This window comes from Chrysemys picta, chromosome 1 (assembly GCF_011386835.1).
Source record: "Chrysemys picta bellii isolate R12L10 chromosome 1, ASM1138683v2, whole genome shotgun sequence".
In the NCBI taxonomy this organism is placed as follows: Eukaryota; Metazoa; Chordata; order Testudines; family Emydidae; genus Chrysemys; species Chrysemys picta.
This window is the reverse complement of record NC_088791.1, coordinates 59619961-59644969: the sequence shown is the minus strand read 5'-3', so window position 1 is coordinate 59644969 and position 25009 is coordinate 59619961. Positions and strand designations below refer to the sequence as shown.

Here is a 25009-nt window from a genome sequence, read left to right as displayed (position 1 = left end):
ACTGCTTCTCAGTTAAGAGGCAAAAGAGAACATCTAGAAGAAGGGACAATCCTTTTCTATCTGGAAAGTAATTATATCAGGAAAAATATTAGGGCTCCAAATAAACATATGCCTAACTTTAAGACTTCAGTAGGACTACTCACATATTTAAATTTCAACACATTTGCTGAGTTAGGGCCTCAGTGATTAGAATACTTAGACAGCTCTTTACTAGTTGGGAGAATTACAGAATGACTGTGTAATAAGCATAGGTCTTTATTAGGGAGTAATATACCATGGCTCAGTCTGATGACACAAGAGAACTTGTGGGGGTTTAATTACTTGCAAGATCATCCCCTAATGGAGTTCTGATAATAGCAGGACTTCAGTTATGGGAGGTTATATATGGTTATGTCATACCCCACTGCTCATTGCTGCAGGATGAGCAGAAATTGGTGCATGCTATTATGTTTTCTGGGTGGGGAACTTGGAGATACAATAATCTAACTCTATTCCCCACCCGATCCAATTTAAGAACTGGATAGCAGTCTACAAATATTTGAAGGTTATGAACCCCAAGAGGGAGATGAATTGTTTAGAGTATAAACAGGGAGAGTATAATTAAATAAAATTAAGAAATGGAAAATGTAGGCTAACTAAAAGTACGGACATTTTCCCTTATAGATTGAATAGACTGTGCAATGCTTTTCCAAGGGAAATGGGACATTTAAAACAAGAAAAGTCAAAATACTTGAAAAAAGTAGTGTAGGAAAGAACTGCACTGGCAGAGAAAAAAACTAGATGATCTACAAGTACCTTTCCCCCGCACCTCATCTTTAACTTTGATGACTCTTGGCAATAACACTAAGAGAATTCCCCTAACCAGGGGAATTACAGAACGAGGAGGAGTGTATGTAGTCCAGGGATATTATACCATCCAATGGCACATGATAACTCAGCTTTCAGTAAAATAAATAAGATTCCTCTTGTAAAAATGTGAGGTATTTATGTGAAGCCAAATATAAAATTAGGGAAGTTGGTAAAAGTGGTAAGCCACTGTTTGCCAGAGTCATATACCTGGGCGATAGCTAGAAAAATATTTCTACCTCTTCCCCATTGTGCTCAAACAATTATCTGTCTATCTAATCTGTCTGTCATATCTAAATGTCAACCACACCTAGCTTCTATCCTTTCTTGTACAGCAGTTCCCATACTTCAGTGCCTTTTTTATGAATGGCCACTAGGGACATACTTAATGGTGCCTATGCTTTCATTCCTGTCACCTAAAAATGTCAGTTCTGTGGTGGTCCCTTAATACCTGCAGAGCCAATAACATACAACTGATCTGGAACTAATAACCAGGAAATGGAGTATCTGGGGACAGGGAACAAAAATTGACTTTTTAGTTGTTGTTTTGCAGCAGAGATGTTTTTTAAAAGAATAAGCGATTTTTCACAGTGGAAAACAGTTTTACTGAGAGGCAGCTGGATATTTAAATATTCATCAGAATGTTCTAGCTACACTATGTGTTCTTGTTCAGTCTCTTTACTGGTCATGAAAGGTCAAAACTTCTTGCTCAAAAATTCAGCTACTACACTGTCTTGAAGGGTTCTGACACCAGTTGCTATAGCAAATTCTTTGTTTCTGTGTGAATACTGCTGGAAGACCCCAGAGGAAAATTTGACAGGAACAAATGTCTTTTCTCAGCATCCTGTAGCCAGCTGGAGATATGGCTGATTGATCAATAATCTCAGAACAGCAGGAGTTCAACATTAAAGACCAAGGCCTTACTCAAAATGAGGAGTTTCTTCACTAGATGCAAAGGAGGGAATTACATGCTTTTGCTTTTGCTTCCAATAATCTATATTATCCAAGAATGGGAACATCATTAGAAAGTGATGCTTTCTACATATTTGAGTCTCTGCTCACCCCAGGTGGTATAGTGTGTGCCAGTGGGCGCAGTTGTGACTGAGGTGGCATTAATTCTCATAGAAGAAACAGCACAGCAGCTCTTCCCTGGGATTCCACTAGGGGAGGGCAGTTGTAGCTGAGGCTCCATGGGAAACACAGCCGCACAAGTTACATGAGGTATATGTACTGAATCAATGCATTCATTGAGATGGCTGTCCAAAACGCTTCCCCAGCTGCTCTCATCAACTTCTGTGGCTGGGTTGGTCAGCTGCAGGTTCTTCAGCAGGATTGGGGGTACTTTGTACTTCTGGAAAGATTTTACACTACCGAGTGCCCTCAGTTATGTTATCAGAAGCCAGTATAACGAGAACTCAGTGGAGTCCTTGACTGGTAATTTTATCTTAGATAAATTACATAGGCCATAACATCATCCTAGCTTAACTAAATGTAACTTTTCCATAGATTTTGAGTGCACAGAACACAAGGAATAGCAAACAAAAGGGAAATCACTAAATATGAGGTTCAATAGTTTGAGCTAGGATTAAGACTCAAGCATTCCTGGATCTCAGCCTAGTGCACAATCCGCAACACAGCCTGACTGTCTGCAGCAGTTTTCTAGTGCTGTGTGAAGCTGCCCAGTTTTTGCTTCAGGAGTATGTGATTGTGAAAAAATATATTTGTGTAAATATTTGTAAAATTTTCCAGAGTGAAGTCTTGATATTGCTGCCAGCAAATACAGATTTTTGTGGCAAAATTGGAAAAAATTCCATCTTGAAATAAAATTATAGGTTGGTCCCAAAGTGAAAATTTACCAGAAAAATAAACTAATTTTATTCCTGTAGAAACTATCTTTTGTTTTCACCAAATCCACAAAGAAAATCAAGGAGATAACTTGGGTGGCGTTCTTTTCTTTCAAAAACATGAATTTTCACATTTCATTGCAAAATAACTAATTCACAGAATTCTGCTTCACACAATAAGTATTGTAACAATAATATATTTGAGCACTCTTTCATCCTATGGAATAATAGTATTTTACAAACAATGGACATTTCTGCAGCTGCGTTTGGATGGAATACAGCAACTCTTTAACAGAGCACAAAAACACAATCAGATACAAAATAAAGACAAGCATTCTGCCCAGTAGAAACTGTAGAGAAATGAAGGTTGGCAGAATGTAATTCTCTAAACTGGAATGTAGCTACCAGATCATGGGCAATACTATCCACTTGTGAAAAGTACAATAGATTCTTCAGTTAAAATAGGAAGTGGGGACTTCACTTTTACATGTCTCACCAGAAAGTTTCTAACAATACAGTCTTCCATATCACCACATTGGGGCATCAGTTCAGTATCACTTGAGAGGTCAGTGTCACCTAGTGAATCACTAACATTTCCAACCCTGCTTTACCTAAAAGCACTGGATTCCATCCAAGCATTGAACTGGTCACACCCTGCTTGTGATCTGACCCACTAAAATTGTGAGAAATTGTAACTGCAGGTATCAGCACCCTTAACCCTGTATATGATAATTAGGTAATATGTCTTAGCCCATACCTAAATAATATAGGTGTCAAATTTTGAAAGAAATCCTTGAAGATAAGGCCCGGTGCTTACTGCAAATACAGTCTCATCAGCATTCAGCACATCAGCCAACACAAGAGGGGGAAAATCCATTGGCATGTGAGAAGGAGCAGAGATAAAAGAAGAGAAGTATAAATAAAAATATGTTTTTCTTCATTGATCTAGGGGAAAAAAAGGACAATGCACATATAGCCTTAGCTCTTTATTTAAGATAACTTCCTCTCCTGTGATCTATGTCTTCAATGGTTGGGTGGATACAGATATCTACTTTACTTTCAGCATTCCTTCCAACTGTCTTTCCACAGGTCTTGATGAGTGACCTGAAGGAGATCTCTGTGTAAGCTCGAAAGCTTGTCTCACTCACCCACAGAAGTTGGTCCAATAAAAAAATATTACCTCACCCCCTTGTCCCTTTGATGAGTAACGGCATGCTGAGTTAACACCATACCTACTAGACAATGCAGACACACAATCTCTACTGTGGTGTTTTATGCTGTTTGCTATGTGCTGTTAAAATACCCACGTTCAAATTCTGCTTTTTTTTTTTTTTTTTTTAAACATCACAACAGCTAATATGTGAGAGGTATCCTGAGGTAAAAACATAGTGAAGACCAGACTCTTCAGTTTACACAAGGTAAACATGCCAAGGTCAACCCCTAGAGGGGGTCTAGTGCTACTTATTTTGTCTGGATTTTACTGTGTTTTTACCTTATGTTACCCAGAACTGAAAATTGCATCTTTTTAATCAGTCAAGACAAGGCCTTAGTTCCTGAGGCCTGGTCTACACTAGGGAGGGGGATCGACCTAAGATACACAACTTCAGCTACGAGAATAGCGTAGCTGAAGTCGATGTATCTTAGTTCAACTTACCTTGCGTCCTCACAGCGCAGGGTCGATTGCCGCGGCTCCCCCGTTGACTTTGTTTCTGCCTCTCGCCGAGCTGGAGTACAGCAGTTGATGGGAGAGCGATCGGGGATCGATTTATCACATCTACACTACACACAATAAATCAATCCCGGATAGATCGATCGCTACCCGCCAATCCGGTAGTGTAGACGTAGCCTTAGTAAACCCAGAATATCCATACTGTTTTCCCCTTTTGTTTTTCCTTCCATCCTTCTCTCCCCATTCCCCCTGAGCTCTTCACTCTTATGCCCTTTTCCTCTCCCCTTTTCCCTCACCTCAGGAATGACTTTTTTTCCCCCTCCATTCAATATCTAAATTGGGTTATGAGGGACATAGTTTAAGCTCTCCATTAACTCAACTGTTACTGAATTTGAGAAAGGAAGGAGAGGAAGCTCATAAAATACATTTCATTTGATTCAAAATGTTACTTGTGGGAGGAAGGGAATCAGGATGAATGGAGAGTGGAGTGGAGATTTGTTGTGTAATGTAATGAGGGGATGAGAAGCTGAGGTGACCATGTTTGTTGTCAGCACGTGGCTGTGGAATTGTGAAAGCAGTAGCCCAAGTCCATGCTCATACTGTATGGTTCCCAAGAAATAACTATACAAACATGCAAATTAGACCCTCGTTAGTATGAGTTCAGCAATTTGGGTAATTAAATAATAATTGTACAGTTGTGTGACAGTACCTCCATGCTGTCTGATTGGCTGAGATTATTTGAATTTAGTATAATTCCTGTTGACGTGAATGGCGGAGAGAGAGAGAGAGAAATAAAACCCAGACAATCAGTTGTTCATTTTCCAACATGGCCAAGCTTCATGCAGTTGGGAGCTCAGACTGTAATTATAATGCTGTTTGGAAGCTTTTCCCTAGTGAAAGGAGATAGTTTCACCAAATGCCCCATCCAGACATTCAGACAAATGTCTCTAACAATTTGTATAGTAGAGGGGAGACGGCATTCGTTGGCATAAATGACACTCAGAAGCATTAAAGTCATTCTTTCTTTTTCTTTTAAGCCATACATACATTGCTGACTTTTCAGAAAGGTTAGAGTTTTATGAGATTCAGAATCAAAAACTGATGTGACCTACATAAAAGAAATGCTCTGATTTCCTAATTAAACCAAGCTGTTGCTGCACACTCAGTTAACAGCCGCCAAATAAATTATACAATAAATCTTCTGACTGTTCTCCAGGAATGTGGAGAGGAGGGTGGTGGTGATGAGGAGGATGGCAATGAGGAAGAATGGGAAGGGAATGCTCCATGTTAGCCTCATTTATGTCCTTGCTTATTGCAGAGGGTCTGAGGCTTCCAGTACAACAGGCAAACGACTGAAATGAACACATGTGTAGTACTGGGGTGGGGGAAGAGCCCAAATGTTTTAACAGCTGCTTTTTTTTTTTTTAAACCTTGTTTGCCTTGGGATCTGATTTCTTTCTGAAGGGGTGGGCTCAGTGCGTGCCAAGAACCCAGCAGGGAATGTTTATTCTGAGATATACAGAGATGTTTCCCTTTCTTCTCAAGTGATCATAGTTGAGAAATGGGGGCGGGGGGAATTCTTTCAAGAAATGTTCTTATAAAACAAAAAGAAAAAAGTCTTACAAAAACGTGTTAATTTGAAAGCCCAGTTTTCTCCATCTCATGAAAAGCTTCTATGTGTGAAAAATAAAGGAAAACCATTAGAAATCTGTTCACTATATTATCCTTTGCAAAGTGCTTGTCTCTTGCAGTGTCACAAGTAAGGACCTGTTTACACTGGGAATTTCCCTTGATTTTAGCCACCAGCAACTGGCACAGCTGCGCCAGTGCAAACCCCTAATATAGACAGGTCAACCTGCTATAAGCCATGATTTGCAGCAGTGCAGTTTATCCCAGTTCAAGAAGGTTTGTATATTTCTACCCAGTTTACTCTGTCTATACTAGGTGCAGCTACACTTGTGGCTGACCACTGATGGCTGAAATCTCCAATTCAGATAAAATCTAACGTGTCTCAGTTATAAGAAGTATTGAGTATAAAAAAATCTTTTAAAAATAAAGCTAGGGTTGTCAGTTTCAATGCAACTTCCCAAGAGGTAATGCCTGTAAAACTTAGTTTATGGTAAGATATATTGGCTGGGTGATGAGTTTAATGTAATTTTGTCTTGTCACATTCATACTCCTTAACTGCATGTTCATGTGTGGTCTTAATTCTGAAGGGTGTAGTCAGATCCTGAGCTCTGGCAAGGGGTTTTTGGAACACGGTCCTGCTACTTTGATAAGCAGCCAGCATTTCATCTCACATCAAATATAATGAACACATTGAATATACTACTCTACATTTCTGCAGTCACTGACACAAAGTGAGGATATGTTTACACTATGGAGATTATACCAGCACAGCTATGTTTTCGTAACTATGCCGGCACAACACCCTAGTGTAGATGCAACCTATACTTATGAAAGGGGTTTTTCCATTGGTGTAGGAACACCAGCACCCCAAACAACGGTAGCTACATTGAAGGAAGCATTCTTCTGTTGACATAGCTGCAGCTACACAGGGGGTTAGTCGGCACAGCAACAAAAGTCAGGAGTGTGTGGTTTTTCACACCCGTGACCTACTAGCTAGGTTGATCTAACTTTAAAAAGTGGAAACCAAGCCCAGTGTATGCTGCAGATTCCTACCTGTGAAGAATGAGGCCACATCCCTTCCTGGTTTATTTAATCACCTCCTTGATAAGTCTCTGATGAGGGTGTCTGCCACTGTCTGAGAGGTTTGTAGTTTGGGAGTTTGGAACCTCTGCAGCTCTTTGCATCTTGAGTGACATTGTAAGCGAAAAGAATCGTTGTCCCCCATCTTCATTGGATTAGACATGTGCAAGCTATCCTCTCAGCTCTGGACCTTGCCTGGGTGATCCACACCTTTGTGAAGAGAAGAACAGGTGTACTTGTGGCACCTTAGAGACTAACAAATTTATTAGAGCATAAGCTTTCGTGGGCTACAGCCCACTTCTTCGGATGCATAAGTGGGCTGTAGCCCACGAAAGCTTATGCTCTAATAAATTTGTTAGTCTCTAAGGTGCCACAAGTACTCCTGTTCTTCTTTTTGCGGATACAGACTAACACGGCTGTTACTCTGAAACTTGACCTTTGTGAAGGTCCAGGAAGAGAACTCAGAAACTACACAGCAGAATATTGGTTTCCCTGCCTTTAGATACATTGCTATTAACAAAATGAAATATATGCCACCAGTTCTTTGACACCTTTACTCCTTTACTAGCTGCCTGGACACATCCATATGCAATACAAAGTGCTAACTATGATCTAAAAGGCCCTAAGGGCTTTGGGATCTGGTTATCTGAGAGATGGCCATTCAGCCTGCAAATTGAGGCAGCTGAAGGATAGCCTATATGTATATTTAATCATCTGGGGGAACTGGTGGCAGAATGTTCTCTGTGCAGGATGGCAGGGTGTTACTCAAAGATTTACTTCCTTAGCTGGTCCAAGAGAGCCCATATTTGTGGCATTAGGCAGTAGGCAAAGCCTGGGTCTTCGTGGGTGGGTGGTGGAAGTTTGCTCTGGGGTTTCTCCTTTTCTTAGAAATATTGTGATGTAGAAAAATGTCATATGTTCTGGCATTAAGGTACAGTTTATGAATCAAAACATAAATCGAATAACCTACCCCTGTTCAGAGAGGAATAACAGAGGCTGTTACTGTGCTGAGTTTGCACTGGTGGCAATGCAGTCCAGGCTACACAACTGTGCTGCTGTCAGTGGGAGACTATTCCATCCAGCCCAAGGTCCAGAACTCCCCTGTGCACAGATCATCTATTTCTTGAGTGGTGTGCAGGGACAGAAGGAAGGCTAGGGTGACCAGATGTCCCGATTTTTGGGTCTTTTTCTTATTACCCGCCACCCCCTGTCCCGATTTTTCACACTTGCTGTCTGGTCACCCTAAGGAAGGCCCAATAGCTAAATATGGTAAAACTAAAAGCTTTTAGGTTAGATACAAGGACAAATTCCTTAACAGTAAGAGCAATTTGGCACTGGAGACCTACCACAGGAGGTAGTCAAGCCACTGTGAGTAAAACTGCAGTATTCGGGAAAGATTAGATACAGCTCTTAGGAGAACAATGTAGGGAAACATTCTGAATGATGCATAGGCTTTGAATAGAGAACCTGTATGGGCTTTTTTTCTCTCTCTCTCTTTTTTTTTTATTTGTTTCTCTGTGTCTGTGCTATTTCATATTACTGCTTTTGTAGAGGTAACTTTAGGAGTTAGACTATAATGGCAGGATCCAGGGAAAGGAATCAGTAGTTATTACCCACTTTATATATTCATTCTTTCTATTCATGAACCATTAAAAATTAATAGCAATTATCCCATTTACACTGAGTTAAACTCGTTATTAAACCAGCTGCAAATCATTGTAATGCTGGGGCTTTGCCAGCAAGCAGATTTCTTATAATAGGCAGCATTCTTCTGCCGGTCTACGAGAAATAATCTCGCATCTTCACTATTGTGTGTTTTTAACTTTTGTTTCCCTGCCCTGCCTCTGTTCGCCTACAGCAAAGTCTCCGTTTGGATTTCTTGGTATAGAAATAGGAGTAAAATAAATTTGCAGGATGGAAAACAAATCAAGGGCTTGTATACAGGGGAAGTTTAACAAGTTATACAGACATAGGCCTTGTCTACACTACTGGGATAAGTCGACCTAAGTTACGCTACTCCATCTATGTGAATAACGCAGCTGAGCCGACATAGATTAGGTTGACTTACTGTGGTGTCTACACCACGCTGCATCTACAGGAAATGCTCTCCTGTCGACTTACCTTACGCCTCTCATTCTAGTGGAGTACCGGAAGTCGACCGGAGAGCACTCTGTGCTCAATTTACTGGGTCTTCACTAGAACAATCCCTGCTGCATTGATCTCAGCAGCATTGATCCCTGGTAAGTGTAGACGTGGCCATAGTTATACTGGTATAACTCAACATATGAACACTGTTATTTTTGTAACATTTTTTGCTTTAACTTAACTCCTTTGCAAAGTAACATAGGCAAAACTCCCTCCCCCACCGCCTCCACCACCTTATACCAGAATAAGTTACCCACCTGGAGAGAGAGGGGGTTATAGAAACTATATGAGGTTAAATTCACAGCTGAGGTTATACTGAAAAAAAAACTTTTCTGTGTAGACAAGGCCTAAGTTAAAAATGATCCAACTTTTATGAATTAAAATAGGAAGCATTCTGAATCAACCCTTTTTATTATTATTTTAATGTCAGAAATCCAGTGTAGGACATATGATAACTCAAATGAAGAGAATTTCCTCATTCACACTTGGAGTCAGTGTAATTATATCTTTTTAATTACTGTATTGATTCAATAATAAGCATGAAACCTTTTGCCAGGTGGAGCCGAGAGCAACAAGGGCTGGATTAATTGTCTAGGGCAGCGGTTCTCAAACTTTAGCAACTCAAGGAGCCCCATTTTGATTTAAAAATTTTTGGGGACTCCCAACCCCCTCCCCACTCAGCCCTTGCCCTGCCCCCTTCCCCAAGGCCATGCCCCCATTCACTCCATCCCCCCTCCCTAGGTCACTGGCTCTCCCCATCCTCACTCATTATCACCAGGCTGGGGCAGTGGTTTGAGGTGCAGGAGGGGGTGCAGGCTCTGGAAGGGAGTTTGGGTGCTGGAGAGGGCTCACAGCTGGAGCAGGGGCATGGAGTGAGGGAGGGAGTTTGGGTCAGGAGGGAGTTTGGGTGCTGGAGAGGAATCAGGGCTGAGGCAAGGGGTGGGATGAGCAAGGGTGTGAACGGTGAGGGAGGGAGTTTGGGTGCGGACGGGGGTGTGGGCTCTGGGAGGGTGTTTGGGTGCAGGCTCTGGGCTGGGGCAGGGGGTTGGGGTGTAGGAGGAAGTGAGGGCGGGTGGCTCCCAAATGTGACCGGCACATCCCTCTCACAGTGGCTCCTAGGTGGGGGGTCATGGGGTCTTCGTGCACTGCTCCGGCCTGTAGGCAATGCCCACACAGCTCCCATTGGCTGCAGTTCCCAGTGCGCTTGGGCAGTGGGCTGGAGGCAGACCACCTCCTCCCCTCCCCTGGGCCTGCAGGGATTGCTGGCCGCTTCTAGCAGCAGCGCGGACCATCCCCGCTCCTTCCCCTCCCTCCCAACGCCGCCTTCTTGCTGGGGAACAGCTGTGTTTTGGCATGAAGGAGGCGCTGGGAGGGAAGGGGAGGAGTTGAGGGAGCGAGGGGGCACCCCCTGTTGTCCTCTGGGACCCCTAGGGGTCCGCAGACCTCAGTTTGGGAAACGCTGGTCTAGGGGATTTCTCTTAACAATACAAAGCAGAACCGACTCCAGCTCCAACCCAGTAATCTGGTAAAATGTAACACCACTCTGGGCACCACGAAGAGGCAATATTTCCCCGCTCATGTCAAGGCTGCTTCCCCACTCTGAACTTTAGGGTACAAATGTGGGGGCCTGCATGAAAACTTCTAAGCTTAACTACTAGCTTAGATCTGGTCCGCTGCCACCATCCCAAAGCTAATTCCCTTCCCTGGGTAGCCTTGAGAGACTCTTTACCAATTCCCTGGTGAATACAGATCCAAACCCTTTGGATCTAAAAACAAGGAAAAATCAATCAGGTTCTTAAAAAGAAGGCTTTTAATTAAAGAAAAAGGTAAACATCATCTCTGTAAAATCAGGATGGAAAATAACTTTACAGGGTAATCAAACTTAAAGAGCTCAGAGGACCCCCCTCTAGCCTTAGGTTCAAAGTACAGCAAACAGAGATAAACACTCTAGTAAAAGGTACATTTACAAGTTGAGAAAACAAAGGTAAACTAACATGCCTTGCCTGGCTGTTTACTTACAAGTTTGAAATATGAGAGACTTGTTCAGAAAGATGGGGAGAACCTGGATTGATGTCTGGTCCCTCTCAATCCCAAGAGCGAGCAACCTCCCAAACAAAGAGCACAAACAAAAGCCTCCCCCCCCCAGATTTGAAAGTATCTTGTCCCTTTATTGGTCCTTTGGGTCAGGTGTCAGCCAGGTTACCTGAGCTTCTTAACCCTTTATAGGTAAAAGGATTTTGGAGTCTCTGGCCAGGAGGGATTTTATAGTACTGTACACAGGACAGCTGTTACCCTTCCCTTTATAGTTATGACAGCTCGCAAACACTGAGTCTATGTATGACGAAAAGAGAACTTTTATTAGAAGGGAAAGGGAATCCAGCATTAATTTGGGAAAACACCACAACCACATTCAAAAGCATGTGACCATAAGCAAACCCGACCCCACAGTGCACCTTGTGGTGTGAAAGTGTGACCAACAAATGTTCCTTTATTACATCATTCCTCTCTCCCTCTGCTGCACCCCACTCACAGTTGGCTGTCCTTGGTTAGCGAAGCGCCAGAGTTCATAAATGTGTTCACAGGGTTCACTGCCTCTGCAACTGGCTCACAGCTGCCACCACTCTGCCACCACCACTGGCGCCACTGCTGCTTGCTGCTCCCATGACATCATGTTCTGAGGTTCCACCACTTAACCCAGCTCTCAGTGATTCCATCAGGTAGAGGGGAATCTCACAGCCAGTGCAGTCTCGGTGTTGTCTTTCACTGACCCTATACAAGGTCTAAGGCTCAGCGCCTAGACCTGCTCAGTAGCGATGTCAGGTCTAGGTATTGCCAACCAGAAACAAAGACTCTCAATTGAGTCCAATCAGCCCTGACATTAAACCCTTGTCCCCACCCACTCTCCTCTAGCATTTGGCATATCCACCCCCTGCTTAGCGAGTGAGGTTCAGTTTAGGATGATCCCCCAACCAGGGCATGCTAAGCACAGTTCTGCTGCCCTTTACTCGTACAATAAAGATAATATTTCATTATGCATTCAAATACGAAAGTGATTTGTAACCCAAAGCCAGACAAAATTGATCATTTTGGCAAAGCAGCTCCATCTGCAGCACACCTAGGCAGAGCAGGCGTGTCTGTGCAAACACGGTCTGCTCCTGAAGTCTTTTACCCCAGCCCATCACCAGATGTCAGGGAAGAGCTCATTCAGACCCTTCTTACAAGTAGATCAAGCCTTAAAATGTCATAGAATATAGTACACAGGAACAGTAGGTCTTACAGAAGCTCTTCTTCATACTGCTACTTTGTGTTTATGTACAGTGCCTAGCACAATGGGGCCTCATTTACGATGTGCCCCCAGCACTACTGCAATACACTTGATAACAAAGGACTCTGACTCATCTGTCCTATTGCATATCCTGTAGCTGATGGTTCTTTGGGGAAAAATAATCATGGAAAATAATTACTGTTTCCCAACCTGCTCTATATTTGACTTACCTTCCCCTTCTTTGGTGCTATGTGAATCCTTTTGTTGAATGTGGAGAGGCAGGGAGGAGCTTCTCTGTCTTCTCCAGAAGTCAGCTTTCGTACCACATATGCTCCAATCCACCCTACCAGCAGAAGTCTCCAGTGCTTCTTTTTGGGCTTCAGCAGTTAAATTTGTGGGGCTGCTGGCACTTCAGGTATGTCTACACTAGAAACACTGCAGCTGTGCTGCTCTAGCACTGTAGTGTAGATACTTACTATAACGACGGAAGGAGTTCTTCCATTGCTATAGTAAATCTACCTCTCCGAGAGATGGTAGCAAGAAGAATTCTTCAAGCATGAAATTTTTCATAGCCCTGAGCAATATAGTTAAACCAACCTAACTTTGTAGTATAGACCAGCCCTTGTTCTCATAAAAATTTGTGGGGTCTTTCCTGTTTATCTAAGGCTTTGATCCTGCTCCCATTCGAGTCAATAGAACAACTACAACTGATTTGAATGGTGCAGGATCAAGCCTGAACAGAGAAAGGTGTTTCCTTATCACCTTTATCAGGCCAGGTTAAGGATGTTTGCTGCCCTTTCTGGTCAGATGGATTGCATACAATTTCCATTTAATAAAATCAACTCCTGTGATAAGATATCATGGAAACCTTCTCAATTTCAGTGTTAACTCACGCTCCAATTAAAGATAATGTGACATCATAGTGGAAAAACACAACTACAATAATTTAAGAGTCCTGCTGATTCCTTAAATGATCTTTAAAAGATATCTAGTTAATGTAGGAGAACTAAAGGATGAAAATTGTTCACCTTTTCTAAGGTTCTGTCTTGCTGTCTCTGTGCTTATATGATTCCTATCACAATGATATTTGAACATCTTCTCATTTCCTTCCCAGCCTGTAGAAGAAATAACTTTATCAGTTTGTGTGTGTGTAAGAATGGATGTGTGAATGTGAGAGTGACTACATGTGTTTTGGTACTTAATTAAGGAAAAGCCAAGTCATAGAATGTGAACTTAATTCTGTATGTCCTGAGGCCTGTTATATTCTTATAATCTTAAACCCTGAAAGTAGGCCTATATCCGCCCCATGCACAAGAGTTAATTTCAGTCACTGAGAGAATGTTCCCCTGGCAATATTCAAATGGCTGCTGGAAAGTACTGATTCCAGAACACAGAATTAAAATATGATCTGTTCCAGTAAGCAGTGTGCAGTGATCCATAGCTTGGAAAAGTTAGCAATCATATAACCAAGACTTGTAGCTAATATTTCAAGACCAATGGTGAGGCATGTTTTGGAGAGCAAGCCTGACTCTCTGTTTGAATATTTTGCAAGCTGTAATCACATCAGATACAAAACTCAGGTGAAATTCAGTCCAGAATCATCAAAAAGTTTGTGAACATGGGTCCCAGCGTCGCATGAATTTGAGCTGATTTATGATTTATAAGCTGTAGAGACCAGTGTTAAAAGGAACAGTGTCTGAACTTTCTTGAGGAACTTGTAGACAGAATACAGTCAGCATCCTGCAGACAGCTTCCTCCCAGAGGATTTCATAGAGCTGAGAGAAACAGGAAGGTCACTAGTCACTTTTGGGTTCACATAACTCAATCAGCTAAGATTAACTCTATCCTAACATAGGCATTGTCATAGTGGATCAGACCAGTGGTCCTTCTAATCCAGAATCCTGTCACCAACAGTAGAGACTAATAGATGTTTCAAATGAAGATGTAAGAAATACTGCAGTAGGCAGTTATGGGATAACCTGCCCTGCAGAGAAGTTTTCTTAGTCCCCAGTAGTTAGAGATTGGTTTACACCCTGAGGCATGAGGGTTTGTAGCCTTTCCAAAGCTTTTTTTTTAGCATATCAACTCTCCATATTATTGTTATCCAAATAAACATCTAATCCCTTTTTAAATTCCCTTGGCCTCAATGACACGTCGTGGCTATGAGTTCCACAGGATAACTTTGCATTGTGTGAAAAAGCATGTCTTGATCTGAGTTTTGAATTTTCTACGTACCTGTCCTTTTATTGCTCCAAATTATTTTCTATATGATTTACAAATCAAAATAATAGAGGACTTTTCTCACTGTTAGCCACTGTATTCTTAGACATGAAAGTTCAATGAACCATAACTAGGGCTGGGTGAAACTCAATGGTTTTGATTCAGAATCGTACAAAACTTTTTTGCTATATGCCAGTTTAGTAGGAAACAGGAATATAACTCTACCTTTCTTTCCTAAATTGTGAATATTTTAACAAACTGTCTACTCTGTAACCATAACCTATAGTAGATGGAATTGAGAACTGCTGAGCTCTGTGTCAGATGGTATTCTGCTAATGCATAGAAAAGACTATCATTTAGGTCTAGTGGTAGGAGTTTGTTCTTAGACCAGAAGGATAATAGTTTTATCACTGCAGTAGCTGTAAATTTGAGTGGCTATGATGCACCTCATAATTACAACTATGAAATTCCTAGATAGCCACAGATTTCTTACAATATATTTGCACTTAAGAAGTATTTGAGGGTAATCTTGTTGTGTTAAAACCATTCATATTTATTTGAATCTATTTTGAATCACTACATGCTACTCTAACTTCACATTAAATGTTCACATAACACAGCATAAGTCCATTTCTTAAGTGTTTTTGCTAAGAATATATATTCTCAAATATTTCTGGACCTTTAGGGGGAAAAATGTTTTAGTCGTGAAGTCAATGGGTTTGGTTAGCAATAGACAGTGGATGGGATTTTCAAAAGTGCCTAGGTGACTTAGGAGTAGAGCTGGTCAAGAATTTTTCAACAACACTTTTTTTTTTCCTCCCCAGAAAATGTTGATTAGACAAACTGAAATGCTTGCAAAACAAAACCTTTTTGTGGAAATATATCTGTTTCAATGAGTTTTTCATTGAGAAGGTTTCTCGGGTCCAGGATGGAATTTTGAATGAGAAAGAGAGAAAGCGGGGCCTGAATTATTCTGGATTTTTTTTTTTCACAAAAAACATGGAAAGGGCTCAGTAATCAAATATCAAATCCTCAAAAGTTTTTTGGTTTTTTTTTTTGCAAAATGGAATTTGTTTTCCAGCCAGCCCTACTTAGGAGCACAAGTCCCGTGGGAAGTCAATGGGACCTGTACTCCTAATCAGTTAGGCACGTCTGAAAATACCATCCAGCACTGCTTTTGTTGGGGCATACCAAAGGCTGTACATTCTGCCCATGTTTTTTTAAAGTGGCATATCAGAACTATTTCAAGGGTTTTATTTGTAAATCATTTGCACAGAATGTGAAAGTTTCAAGTGTGACTTCTTTATATATTGCAGAAAGTATGATAAAATACATTGGTAAATAATAGATTAGTCCTGAATTACAACATACTCACATACTTCCTTCCTAGTGAAAAATAAGAAACTTGCTTTTTGTAGGCCCAGTCCTGTGTGCTTTGCACACAGAAAGCACATTCACTTCAGGGGCTGTGTGTGCATATTGTTTACAGAAACAGGCACTTAAATCTGACTCATTTCTAAATTTAAGATATAGATAGTAGATTTTACATTGAATCACAGCATCCACAGAAACCTGCAAAACTGCAAGGTACTTAGACCAAAAAAGGAGATGGGCAGGCACAAAAGAAGCATTCCAAGTTCTACCTAGCCATCTACACCGATTGAAGACTACAAGTAGTATCTATAGCATATTTATTACAGAAATATCTCAGCTAATACATTGCTACACTAGCCCCTCTTTCTCCATTGATCAAACATAAGCTGCTTGTCTTCATTTTTAAGGCTCTTCTTGGTCTATCCCCATACTACCTATCACCTTTCATGCACTGTTGAGATGTTGATCCCTGTCTCCAATCTGCCAAGGATGCTAGCCTTCCACACTCATTTGTTAAACTTTCAAACAAGCACCTTTAAACTTGCTCCCATGCTGCCCCTCATGCTTAGAAGGTGGTCTTCATAAACATCCACAAAGTAATCTCCTTCTCCTTCTTCAGAACTCTCCTTAAAACTTTCCTTTGTCATGATGCCTACAAAAATCTTACCTGTTAGGCAGCTGGTGAGTTCAGACTACCACCTATCATGTTGACAATATTGACTTATTGTTCCCTATCAGTCTGTCGCCACTTGTTCTGTCTGATGTCAGGGCTTGTCTACGTGGAGAAATTGACCAGAATAGCTTAGGCTATGTCTACACTAACACTAACACTTTTGTCTCTCGGGGTGTGAAAAAAACCACACCCCAACTGACATAAATTTCACGGACAAAACTGCTGGTGTGAACAGTGCTATGTCAGCATGAAAGCACCTCCCGCTGACATAGCTACCGCTGCTCTTTGGGAGTGGTCGCTGTGAGGTCCATACTGTAGACATAGCCTCATTCAGCTACATCTGTGTCAGTCAATTTCTCTGTGTAGATGAACCCTTGTATTTAGAGTGTAAGCAATTATAGGGCAGGGACCATCTTTTTGTTCTGGGTTTGTACAGCACCAAGCACAATGGGGTCCTGGTCTGTGACTGGTGCTCATAATAAATAATAATAGCACTCAACAGCATGTTTTTTTCTTTTTCTTTTTTAAGGGCCCAACTGAAAACCCGCTGAAGTCAAAGGAGCTTTTCCATTGACTTCAGGCTCTTGACTTGCAGCTCCTTCTGTCAATTTTGGTCTCATAAATGTCATTCTACCTCTGTAAGACTGTAAGGCCAACATATTTAAGAGGGGCTACAAATTTGGGGTCTTTAATCTCCTGCCTAAATGTAGACACCTATAGCCTATTTTTCAGAGGCGTGGTGAACCTGCACCTCCCATTCCCTTGAACACAGATACTAATGAATGTAATGATAATAAATAAAATAATTAATGTAGTCTATCATCTAAAACAATTAGTCTTTTATTTACTAATACCACTATGATGATTTTGAGGAATGTTTCTGACAGTAAGGCATGGGGAAAGTTAAAACATTTGGAGAAACATGTAATGGATTTGTGTTAGGTTGGAGGAATGGTACAGTGGTTAAAGGAGTGAAATAGTTTTAGAGCCCCCTGAATCCCTGGTGTTAACTGCTGAGGACAGTGGGGAAAGAGAACATGCAGAAGAAAAACTTACTGACTTAAATCAGCATAAATATTTGTGCATTTTCTGTGATGGTTTTATGTTCTATTTTATGTTACTATATTATAGAATTTAACAGCATTTAAACTCCAGTCCCAGGTCATTGCCTAGTGACTGAAATCTGCCAGTGGTGCAGCACTAAACTTTCTGTAATAGCTTCTTTCAAACTTTCAGAAAGAGAATGCTATGTGTATTTCACACGAACCTCCAGTCCTGCAATGTCTTGGGGCACTGTATGGGCACAAGGCCTTTTCACATGGCTCTCCTTGCAGGATTGTGGTCTAAATAATGAATGCAGTGTTACAATTCTTCTGTCTGAAAATTTGTTTGGATCAAAATAATCCCTAAATTAGTTTTTTTTAAATAAAAAATAAAAATTCTGTGTCTATGTATCATGAGGTGTAAAAACCCTACATCAGTCAGGCATGGGTTAAAGAACTGCTCTGGGTTAGAGCAGCCCTGCCCCTGCAAGGCATGTCAGGCCTGAAGGGAGGATGTAAAAGGGAAAAGCCCAGCTTAGTTGGTGGTAGACTGGGGAAAGGGCAGATTTTCAGTCCTTGGCACTGGGGGAGGGCCTGGTGGAAGGCAGGAACTACATGGGTGACCACTGTTTGTCAGCCCCTCTCCTGAGGGAAAGGAGAGCCAGAGACCGAACCAATGCTTAGAGACTAGTGATAGAGACTTATCTGTGCATACCAAATGAGGCTACAGCCCATTAGAGACTTCCTGAATCTTACCACAACCTTGTGTGAGTTCTTTTGTGTTTAATTGTCCTTTAGAACTTTGACAACCCCAGAGGAGGATGGACTTCTGCAGACACAGACGGAGGGCTGAGTCTCCCTCAGTGGGACCTGAGCTGTTGACTGCCTGGATGGTGAAGACCAGAGTATGGGTAAGTTCAGAGCCTTGTCTCATTGCTTAAAGTTAAATCAGGTTTTCCTAAACATCTCAGAATATCTGTCCTGAGTAATTCTTTGCATCACTGAAGTACAGTAATGAAGCTTAATTATGCAGGAAACCAATTCTGCTTTTAGAGAAGGAAGAACATTCCTCTAATGCCAACATGAACAGATAAATACTTCATCAAACCAGTTACCATTTGTGATTAATTTTAACCCATTGAAATATTAAACTTACTGAATCTTAGTAGATACACTGAAAGCTATTAAGATTTTCTTGGGGAATATATATTTAACTTTCAGTGGTTCATGTCAGTGGTTCATGTAAATATCCTTCCTTCCATAATAAGGCTTTTTAGCATCAAAATATCAATCATTTTATGTATATTTATTTATAGTTGTAAAAATTATTCTAATAAAAGCACTAGAGAAGAATAACTTGGAAGTATAGGTCTGCTTCTGATCTCACAGCAGAGTGAATCTGAAGGAGCTCCAGTGACTGGTGTAATTGAGAGAAGAATTTGTGCTACTCATCAGAACTAGGTCTAAGAATCACTTAAAAAAATTTCCACTCAAATCAAAGCTGAAGTGGGGCTAGGGTGACAAGACAGCAAGTGTGAAAAATCGGGACGGGGGTGGGAGGGTAATAGGCTTCTATATAAGAAAAAGCCTCAAATATCGGGACTGTCCCTATAAAATCGGAACATCTGTTCACCGTAAGTGGGGACCTCCTTGCCCTGACCCTCTGTCCACAGGAGAATTTCATCCTCAAAGAGAAAGTAAAGTGTGCACAACAACTGATACAGATGTCCCCCGGGTTATGCAAACCCGACATACGCAAATCTGCACTTACGGAAAAAGTTCTGTAAGCTAGGAATAGTTGGGGGGTTTTTGCACAATGGTCGGATATATGTTTCCGACTTACGCAAAATTCGAGTTACGCAAGGCGTTCCAGAATGGAATGCTTGCATAAGTCAGGGAGCGTCTGTATTTACTGAGTGGGCCTAATCATCCATTCCTTGTGCGCCTAAAAATGCTAGTTAAATTGATGGAAGCTTTCTGTGCGAAAGGTGTTGTGTATTGAGGACTATTTTGGAATTGCAAGCTAGCTCTTTAAGAGTAGGACTCTGTAGGGAAGCATGTGATCAGGAATCAGTTTTACAGACAACTAGCTAAAGAAAGGTCAGGTGTTGTGCCTCTCTGTTTTAGGGAACAGCATGTGTCCTCTTTCTGTTTGGGGTTCTTGTGTGTTCTTAATCCTAAGAATTATAGTGTTATGTTGCAACCTTCCAGCAAGAGTATTTTATGTTTGTATCTAATTTGTTTGTCTGTATACTATGAAACATACCACGCGGCATGTGAGACAAGGTTCAGATAGTGAAAAAGCAAAATTCTTCAAAGTCTTCTTCTGTTTTCCCAATATACTCTCATCTCTCACAGATGTTAACAGAACTGCCCATATAGGGAGAGAAGGCTCAGGGTTATTGGGACAGATTTAGGTCTGTGATAAGGGGGCCCAGTGGCATTAACTTTAATGAAGTTGCTGATATTTACTCCAGTGCGAGTTTTCCCCAATATTTTCCCCAGCATGACTCTGAGAAGAGAAATTTTGGTCTAACGTTGGATTCAATGAAAGCTCTGCCTGACTTCTGCACTACAGAAGCTCATACTAGTCTTACCAAAAGAAAAAAAAAATCCTGTAGACTTCCACACTATGGAAGCTGGACATGGTATATGTTGAAGAATTAGCATCAGTGAAAATAATCCTTTTTGCATTACCTCACTTTGGAAAGATAGACGTTTATTATTTTTAAAAAGTATCCCTTTACAAATGCAATAAATGTGAGATCCAGCAACTGTATAGCTACCAAGTCTGCATTCCTGAAAACAATGCCGGTGAACAGTTTAATTATTTTGTTCTTCCTTAAATCTCCTTGCCAAGAATCTTTACTGGATTAAGTATTCAACACCAAGAGATTATAGATGTATATCCCTGGAGCTACCACTGCACACATCTCCACATAATCACTGGGATTAGCTTTCTGAGGAAGTAGATCAAAGCTTTATTTCCTTGTGGGTATCCGATAATAAAGGCCAAGGCTAAACCAAACTCTCATCACTTTTGCATCTATCCCTCAGCTACTAGATCAAGACTAAATAAGAATGTGCATAAAGATAAAGTCTATGGAAAAAGCCACAGTACTCTACAACATCTGTAATAATAGGAACACAGAAGAGAAATAAAAGGGAACTGGAGAGATGGCAGGTAAAATGAAACCTGTAAGTGTACATAAAGGAAAGCAATTAATACATTGTAGAGCATTTTAAAAGTAACTGAGAATAAATATTCACAAGCAAATCACATATCTTGTGTACATATCTGTATAGGATGGTGTGAATTACAGAATGCAATCTGTACTGCATTATGATTAGTTTTTTGCAAGCAGGTCTTTAAAAAAAAGTCACTGCACATGACAGACAATGGAGTTCTGGCTGTAACCAGCATCACCATGAAATTTAGTTGTTTAATATACAATAGGTCTATTGATTTCTTTTAAGTGGATATATTCCAGAAAGGTCATTGCACATTTTAAAAAATTCATTGTGTAGCTCTGCACAATTTTAGGCCCTGAGAACAAATTGACCTATATTTGTACAAAAGATCATTAACTTCTATATTCACATATAAAAGGAAATAATGTGGCCCGGGGCTTAGAGCAATGCACTATGAGTGGAGACTGCTGAATTCTACTCCTTGTTCTGCCACGGATTTTATTCAGGGACTAGCTCTCATAGACTTAAGTAGGAAGTTTGTCTAAGGCTTTGTCTTCACCTAACAGGTACCTTTTACATTGAGATAACTAATCATTTTCTAATGATAGTTATCTTGCAGTCAAACATGGAGACAAGGCACTTGCAATTTCTATCACAAGGTTTCAAGGTAAGGTTAGCACTATATCTCTGACTGTGGTTCAGGGCCGGCTCCAGGGTTTTGGCCGCCCCAAGCAGCCAAAACCAAAAAAAAAAAAAAAAAAAGCCGCGGCCGCGATCGCGATCTGCGGCGGCAATTCGGCGGGAGGTCCTTCACTCCAAGCCGGAGTGAAGGACCGTCCGCCGAATTGCCGCCGAATACCTGGACCTGCCGCCCCTCTCCCAAGCGGCCACCCCAAGCACCTGCTTGAGAAGCTGGTGCCTGGAGCCGGCCCTGCTGTGGTTGACCTCTCCTAGTTTCCTTTACTGTAAAATTACAATGCCTTGTCTCCACTATGGCTTTTCCAGTGGGATAGCTAATACTGGTTACTTATCCCATGGTAAGACCACATCTTTATTTTGTAATTGAAGATATACCCTAAGATGTGCAAGATTGGGCTCTGTGACCTCTGACATAGAATCATATGACTGGAAGGGATCTCAAGAGGTCTTCTAGTCCAGTCCCCTGCACTCATGGCAGGACTAAGTATTATGAGGCCATTCCTGACAGGTGTTTGTCCAACCTGTTCAGTAATGGAGATTTCAAAACCTCCCTAAGCAATTTATTCCCGTGCTTAACCAACCTGACAGAAAGTTTTTCTTAATGTCCAACCTAAACTGCCCTTGCTGCAATTTAAGCCCATTGCTTCTTGTCCTACCCTCAGAGCTTAAAAAGAGAACAACTTTTCTCCCTCCTCCTTGTAACAACCTTTTATGTACTTGGAAATTGTTATCATGTCCCCTCTCGTCTTCTCTTCTCCGGATTAAACAAACGCAATTTTTTTCAATCTTCCCTCATAGGTCATGTTTTTGTTGCTCTTCTCTGGACTTTCTCCAATTTGTCCACGATTGTTCCTGAAATGTGGCACCCAGAACTGGTCACAATACTCCAGTTGAGGCCGTATCAGCATGGAATAAAGTGAAAGGATTACTTCTTGTGTCTTGCTTACAACACTCCTGCTAATACATTCCAGAATGTTTGCTTTTTTTGCAACAGTGTTATACTGTTCACTCATATTTAGCTTGTGATCCACTAAGACCCCCAGATCCCTTTCTGCGGTACTCTTTCCTAAGCAGTCATTTCCCATTTTGTATTTGTGAAACTGATTGTTCCTTCCTACATGGAGTACTTTGCATTTGTACTTATTGAATTGCATCCTATTTACTTCAGACCATTTCTCCGGATTGTCCAGATCATTTTGAATTTTAATCCTATCCTCCAAAGCACTTGCAGCCCCTCCCAGCTTGGTATCATCTGCAAAATTTATAAATGTACTCTCTATGCCATTATCGAAATCATTGATAAAGATATTGGACAGAATCAGACCCAGAATTGATCCCTGTGGAATCTCACTCATTATGCCCTTCCAGCTCGACTGTGAACCTCTGAAAACTACCAGTACTCTCTGGGAACAGTTTTCCAACCAATTATTCATCCATCTTATAGTAGCTTCATCTAGGTTGAATTTCCCTAGTTTGTTTATGAGAAGGTCATGTGAGATAGTATCAAAAGCCTAACTAAAGTCAAGATATACCACATCTACCACTTCCTCCCTATCCACAAGGTTTGACCACTTAACCACCATGTCACTTAACCACTTTGATCCTCAGTTTATACATAAATGCCTACCTCAAAGTTACCAGGAGACTTAATTACTGTTTATAAAGCACGTTGAGACCCTTGGGTGGACGGTACTATAGAAGTGCAAAGTATTCATTATTATTGTATTTAAAATATGTTTGTGCTGAATTGCAAAAAGCTTATGTTAAATATTAATGTTGTGCAACAGCTGATGAAAAATGCAGACCTATTTTACTCCTTAAGAATTGCATTTATTATTCCAGTGTTTGATTTATCTTGTTTGAGTTGCCTTTATCAGCAACAGTTTTGAACAATACCAAAAATACACAAATATTTTACAAAAATTGTAACATTCTAGGCACACAGTTCTACAGAAAAAATTGTTTCCTCATGGGTTATGTTTAAAGACTTTTCTTTTTTAAACCTTCAGAAGGGAAATGGTACTGAAAAAAAAAATATTTTAGCTTGGTAAAAAGTGACCTGCACTTATAACATTTTCTAATGAAATCTATAAACATTAGGATCAATATTTATTAAACTATGAGGTCCTGCTTTTATAAAGTGATATAAAATCCACCATCCTCCTTTCCTAGTCTTACTAACACTTTAATCTGAATTTAATTAAATATAGTGGGAAACTGACAATGGATGCCATTGAGGTATAGAAACAATATATTGTTTCTATCATGTTGTTCTTTTAGAAGTTTGAGTTTTAATATATTTTTCAATAAAAAGAGTTGGTGTACAAAAGTTATTCATTTAATAATCTCATTCCTTTTCCAAACCAAATAATTATATTTTATTTTCTACTGTTTTTTACATAGAAAACATTGATTCATTTAAGAGCCCTGTTCTTTTAATTGTTATTGATTTAAATATATTTTTCTTTTCATTGCTCTGCACCAGCGCAGATGCTTAGCTATAGCTCCTGTATTGCAGACACACTAAGACTTTTGATTACTTAACATCCCCTTTTCTCCCCCCTCCTCATGCAACATGTACAGCTTTCTGACTTGGAGACTTAATTGCTTTGGACTTTAGAAGGTGGGATGCCTTTGTGAGGGAAGGCAAGGAATAGGCCACTGAGGCCCAGGAGGATTTTTCGCCACCCACTGGTTTACATCTGCCACATGAAGCCTCAACAACCTATGGTCTTCATTCCCATAGTGCAGCATGGCTTTTCCGGAGATGCTCAGGCCCTGTAAGTCCAAGTATTGCAAGTCTGCTCTTCTTCATCCACAATGGAGTCTTGGTCTTCAGTGGATCTTTGAAGAAAGGAGGTACAGTGTAAGGAAAGAGAGGGGCAGCAGCTTGTGATCTCTTTCAAGAAGAGGAGACCACTTGATAACCTCATCCCATGCAAGATTCTTCTTCCTGCCCTTCTGCAGTCAGTTAGACAGCTTCCCACTCTCACCTGATCCCATTAATCTTGCAGACAGGCCACTGAAGTGCCATTGTTCATTTGTGCAGACATAGCCCTATCTCTACTAAGGCCAGAGGAGATCCAACGCAGATCATTCCACTGGCCATCAGAGATTCTGAACTCCCAAATTGGTAATGGCCCCCAGAAATTCCAACACCTAATGGGAGATCATAGGGAGTACTTCTGTAGTGTAGTGAGTCATCTCTCCCACGACTGCCTGGATTTAAGGAGCCCCTATGTCATGTCACTAAGGCAGAAAAAGTTGTGTTAAAAGTTATTCTGGGAGCTAGTCAGAATGACAGGGTCCACCTGTGCCCAGTGGCATCAA

The 25009-nt window shown here is 40.9% G+C and overlaps 1 long non-coding RNA gene across 1 annotated transcript in view; it reads left to right on the top strand.

Annotated features, from left to right (window-relative positions):
- Positions 1–25009, top strand: part of LOC135983789 (uncharacterized) — a 66812-nt gene that overhangs the window by 20284 nt on the left and 21519 nt on the right. The window contains exon 2 of the long non-coding RNA XR_010601600.1: positions 18587–18699. This is a non-coding gene — a long non-coding RNA (uncharacterized LOC135983789). The remainder of the gene's footprint in view (positions 1–18586; positions 18700–25009) is intronic.